Source organism: Parasteatoda tepidariorum, chromosome 6 (genome assembly GCF_982258835.1).
Source record: "Parasteatoda tepidariorum strain Cologne lab strain chromosome 6, Ptep-v5.0, whole genome shotgun sequence".
In the NCBI taxonomy this organism is placed as follows: Eukaryota; Metazoa; Arthropoda; class Arachnida; order Araneae; family Theridiidae; genus Parasteatoda; species Parasteatoda tepidariorum.
The window spans coordinates 79,962,653-79,969,114 of NC_141760.1; positions in this window are offsets into that span (position 1 = coordinate 79,962,653).

A 6,462-nucleotide genomic window follows, 5' to 3' on the forward strand; every position below is an offset into this window, starting at 1 on the left:
TCTTCTTCACATCTTTTCAATGTACTGCATTATTCAAGGCTTAAGAATTCAGTTTAATTTTGATGAACCAGTCGAATTATGATGTTTTTTTCGAAAATATAAATTTAAAACCATAGAATTCAAGTAATGCGTTAGCTGCTTATCTCGCGAAAGTGTGAAAAGCTACTCCAGTGACTATCATTCTCGTTGAATAAATTTTTGAAAAAAGATAAATATTTGGCCAATGCAAAATATTTCAATTAATATTACTTATAGAAGAGTATTAGATCATTTTGATCTATTACAAATCTTTCAAAATATGTGAAAAGAAACGAGAGAAAAAAAAGATTAACAAATTGCAGCATAATTTTATTAAAATGAAAGAATAACTTTTATGAATTGCAGTTTTGAGGCATTTTAGCTAGTGGATTTATCTAATTTTAAAATAACACGAACTGTATTTAAATAACTTTCCAAAATTCTTTAAAACCTTGACATAAACTGAGTATGTTAAATTTTTACTTTGATATAGAAAATGCACATTACTATGTTTTAAATCTACTATTTAGCAGTTTTTTTTCTTTCTTTTTTTTTAACGGGCAAATTTATTTTGAATGAAATTTCAGATTTGGCGAACACAATTTTAACATTATCACAAATAATTGTTTCTTAATTTTAAGAACAATGTAAATTTCAGGTTTCTGCAATTTGAAACTAAATTTCCTGCATTACTGTATAAAATTTTAAGAGTTGTTAGGTTTCACAAAGAAATAAGTAAATTTTAAAAAAAATTTTCTTCTTTTTTTTTTAAATTTGGGAACGATAGCAAGCAAAAAATAAGTAAATGAGCATCGAATGTGTATTATTGTGCTTATGTTACGTTAGTTAAAATTAAATAAGGATCGAACAACGTTTCAACGTTTTTCTTTAGACAAATGCACGAAACAAAATTTTTATTAACAGGATGACAATTGAGAAAGCTGCTTTGCATAACAATTTCAAAAACGTGATTTTGAGAAAAATTGATTCTGAAATGATTTTTGAATGATTTTTGAAAAATTGATTTTGAAAATGATATTTGAGAAAGTTTTGTGTTGCAATATTTCTTCAAGCCTTAAAAAGACTGCAAGTTAGACTGTTGTGCTTTGAGGGTCAAAATACAAATGGTTTTAAAATTATTTTAAAAAGTAGCATACCAAGTACAAATTATATACAATTATTGATGAGTAAAACTTGGTTTTCCATGTTCCCGATGGTGTACATTTGAGGGGATGTGTTTGAAATCTACAATAATTGATATTTAATTAAAAATCGGTCTTCAATTTTTCCGATGGTGTACGGTGCATACAAAAAAGTTACATCTTAAATAATATTTAATTTATTAATCTGATTATTACGTACTACGACTCGATCTTAATGATTCGAGGGGGTAACTTTAAATATGCTAATTATTTAGTGCATTATAAGTAATGAAAACAGATACAAAAACATATTTTCTCTGATTAAATATACTTTTTTCACCAACGGATTTGGATTCTTAACTCTCAAAATATGGGGGCAGTCGCAAAGTTCTAAATATGATCAAAATAGTTTGGTCAGGAAAGCAGTTAAAAGTTTGAACCTTTAATTGCTAATCTTATTTTTTGCATATTTCGCCATTTTGAACGAAATTGGTAAAATAGTTTCTGAGTTATAAAATTGTGAAAAAGTTGTATAGTTAAAATTTGGTTACTCAAGAACTATACAATCGATTTCGTTCCAATTTTGTGTTTTTTCATTTAAAATTACACTTTTTAAAATGAGGTAAAAATTTGTCAAATATACAATTTGAACAATTTTCGGCTATTAATGCATAAAATATTACAAAATAATAAATAAGTATTAAAAATTTTTTTGCATGAAATTCACTTTGTACAAATGAATTTTATAATATCATGAAAAAATTTTCCGATTCTCTAAAAAAGTTTTCGAGCTATGGAGAAATACGCAAAAAGCAAAAATAACATTAAGGGATCCAAACTTTCGAAGGCTCTCCTGACTAAACCATTGGGACCATATCTTTCAGACAGCGGCAACTCCTCATATTTAGAGGACCAAGAATAGTTCTGTCGAAAAAAAATGCGTGTTTATTTAAAGAAAATACGTTTTTGTGTCTGATTTTTAAACTTAAATTACCTTCTGCACTAATTAATTAGCATATTTAAGTATATGCCCTCGAACCAATCAGATGAAGTTCTAGTACGCCATAATCCAATCATTAGATCAAAAGTTATTCGAGCTGTTCCCCCTTCCTTTACTTTTATAGTTTGAGCACTATACATATGAAATGTGCAAGAGAAAATTTGATTAAACCTATAAAATTGTAGTTTTTCCTAAAATATCAATAGCTTAGAATTAATTTTTTGTGGGATAAAAGTCTAGTTATTTAAATTAATTAATACTAATTTTCTATCATTCATTTGTACTTCGTCTGAAACCTATTGAAAAGATTTAAAACTTTTACGTTTTTTAACTCTATGTCGACGAGGTAACAGCGGTAGTCTGTTTTAGCCAATATATAAAACAATGTTGTTGTTGTTGTTTCTAATGCTACTTGCCACACTAGCAAGCCTGCTTGGTGAAACTGAGCAAATTTAAGGCAGAGGGTGCGTTTCTTGTTTATCAGTGGCGCCATCTACGGCCAAGAATTCGACTTCTGCCACATCATACGTCACACCCGTTTATAGGGCGGACACATTCATACTATCCATTCATTCATCCACAGATCGTAATTTTGACCTGAATCAGAGAACGATCGATCTCCAATCCAGTATCCCCAGAGGTATTGATTTGTTATGGGAACATGGATGACTTTTGCGACTCGACAGATTTAACGTGCATCAGTCACTTAACTAAACGGGGTGTCTTCGGCCGGCGGGGTTCGAACCCACCAACTCCCCAGCGCCCTACCGACCAGGCTATCCCGGCCCTATATGAAACAATAAAAAGGACTAACATTCTGTGATGCTTCCTCTCAGCAGAATTTTTAAAGTCCTTGAACACTAAAATTTAATGGAATCTTGTTCTATAAATTATAAGGAATTATATCAAAAAAAGAAAAATAATAGCACTATTCTTTTTTCTTTTTTTTTAGAATATTAAGGAAGATTTCATTGTTATTTAAGATAAAAATACAGCCCACGTTTAATTTCCTGTTGTGAGTGATGATGATTAGTGGGCAATCAATTTTTTTGCTTCCTTTCCCAATAAATACCCCCAAGCTGTAGATCCGAATAGTTATTGAGATGGCTCTAAAATAAACAGCTATCAACTCGAATTTCTAGCTTTAGGTGTTGTTTTTTTATACAACATTTATCAATTATGTGACACTTATCTTTCCAGAAACATATAAAAACCAGTCAACAGAACACTTTTAGAAACAAACACGAAAAAGAAAAAAAAAATTTTTTTTTAGGTATTTTTAGAAAGTTGTTGCAATAACTTTTACTTCTAGAATTATGTTCTTTTTTCTGGTTTCATCAAACTGAAGCAGCTTTTGTCAAATTTATTTATTTTGATTTAAATTTGCGCCTTACATTCAAGGACTGATTCATGGGATCTAAAGGCTCTAGATCAGTGATTCTCAACCACTGTGCCGCGGCACTTTTGTGTGCCGCCAAATTCTAAAAGTGTGCCGTCAAATATTAGAAATGATACAATAAAAATTATAATGCTTTTTTTTCATTACGAGTAAAGTTTAAATTAAAGAAAAGTGTACATATATAAAATATAATATTATAAATATACACATTTTATAATTTTTCCATGCCTTAACTGTGTGAACATCTTTGTCGGCCATTGTCTTGTCTCTGACAATCTTAAAATAAGAAGGAAGTGTTTAAATTGTTTTGACAATTTCAAGAAATGTTGAAATAAGTAGGAAATTTAATGATTATTAAAATTATTAATTAACAAAGGAAAGCAAGCTAAATATTAACTTTCAAATTGAAATAAAAGCTAATCATTAAAGTAAGCTATGCAATACAAATTAAAAAAGGATAACTAACAAAAAAAATAAGATAACAATTAATAATCAGCAAAAAAACTAGTTAACAAGAAATCACAAAAAAATAACAGCTAATAGCTATAGAAAACAAGCTAACAATTACAGTCAAACTCGTTTATAACGAGCTCGGATTTAACGAGAACTCGGATTTAACGAGGGAAACGAGAATATTTGGTTGGATCAATGTTAAGTCTATGGAACAGAAGTCGTTTTTAACGAGCAAGACCCGGTTTTAGCGAGCAATATTTTTCTGTCTGGCAATCTTTTTTCTCATCTTTCTGCCTTATCTTTTTTTCAAAATGATATGAAATGCGCGAGTTAAAAGTAAGCTGACAAACTCTTTTAAATACGAAGATTAATGAAAAAAATGTTTTGGTAAGAATCTTTTCCTTTATTTTTCTTTCCGTTTATATTTCCTTTCCTTTAAGACTGTAGCGCAACTAGAAATTTTTTGCTGGTTTGGGGGGAGGGGTTAGTTGTCACTAAATTAAGATAAATATTTATAAAATAAATTAATGTAATTAAAGTAAGTAAGCATTAATTAAATTTTAAGTCAACTCAATCATTTGACCTCCCAACACCCCCCCCCCACCTCTTCTGGTTGCACGTCTGCCTTAAGGACCCGTTTATTACGAGCACTCGGATTTAACGAGTACATGTTACGGTCCCTTTGTGCTCGTTATAAACGAGTTCGACTGTAATAACTAACAAAAAAAATAACTGTTACTAACTAATAAAAAATTAGTCGAAAAAAATAATTAACCCCTTAATAAACGTGGTTTTCTAGAACATATTATTTTATTTCACATTCAAAATTATTATCACAAATTATTTAACACAGTGTATTATAGGTATGTAAACAACTTTTAAACTAATTTTTTTTCATTGTGTGCCGTCAAATTTCAAAATCGTTAAAAGTGTGCCGCCCCCCAAAAAAGGTTGAGAATCACTGCTCTAGATCAAAGGTTTCCAACTTGCATGGGGCCGGGGGCCACAATTAAAAACACAAATCAAATGGCGGGCCGCAACTTTATCAAAATTTTATGCAGGACTCCTTTATGTTTGAAGGAACATTAAATATTACTGTCAGATTTTTACCAAGTTGTACAAAACAGAAGTATTGAATTACAAATTAAAATAAGAAGTAGATTTTTAAAAATATTTAATTACATATTAAAAAATTCAGACTACAATAACTTTAATGTGCACCTATGTATTAAACAATTAATGTGCAACAGATATATATTTGTTAAGATATAAAACTTTAAAAAGGTTGGTATTAAAACTTACATAGTAGCACACAAAATGTTCAATGAGAAAATTGAGGTTTGTTTGCTGCAACCACCAGGGAATAGATATTTATATTTTAAATTTAAAATTTACAAATGTGTGCGTAAATATTTTCGTCCAAAATGAGTGGTTTCAAAAAGTTTAATCGGAGAATTTCTTCGAGAAAATTTCTGATACACACATGCTAAATTATATTCAGAAAATACAAACAAAAAATGAAATAAAAAAGAGTATTTTTGTATTTGAATAAATATTTTCTTGGATGCAAAACCTGAGAAATAAATTTTTTTGCACCGTTGATATGTTAAATTTCACAGAAACGAAGAAATTAGGTTTTTATTAACAAGAAAAGTATTTTAAACCCAAACAGATTTTTTACGAAAATTGTCCGCAAAAAAATGACAACTAATATATTTTAGTTCGCGGGCCACAAAAAAAAAAAAAAGCTCCGCGGGTCGCCAGTTGGAAACCACTGCTCTAGACCGTAAATCTACTTAAAAAAAAATAAATAAAAAAAAAAATATATATATATATATATATATATATATATATATATATTGCAAAAATAGCAGAGGTTAAATTTGCATTTATTTATTAATTTTCACAAATGTTTAAATGAATTAATTCTTAATATTAAATATAGTTGAAATAGAACTCCAAGCGCATTGCTTTTGTTCCAATTTTTTGTTTTGTTGATGACCATTGTTTATTTTTAATTCAGAGACATTTTCAAAAATGGAATGTTTGGAATGGAAGAGGCCATTGTTTTAAAGTAAACTATCGTTTTTATTTTACAGCCGACCCAATTTAGGGTTTACGCCTACCAATGTTCAACTCTGTAGCCTTGTAATTTTGAACCCATTCCAGAAGACAAGGAACTCCTGGATCAAGTATTGGGAGAAATTTTCCTTCCTGGAGGACTTTTTTATGGAACCAACCAATATTTGCGTTACATGGAGATTAAAACCATGAAAACCTCCCACGGACTCTATCCCTAGATCTGTCTACACTGTTGTCAGAGCGAGCCGGTTGTGGAATTCGAGTCAACCAGCCATTTCTGGGATTCGAACCATGTTCACCTCATTAGGAGGCGAGAGCACTATCCCGTAAGTCACCATGACTCAAAATAAACTATACACCATTCAATT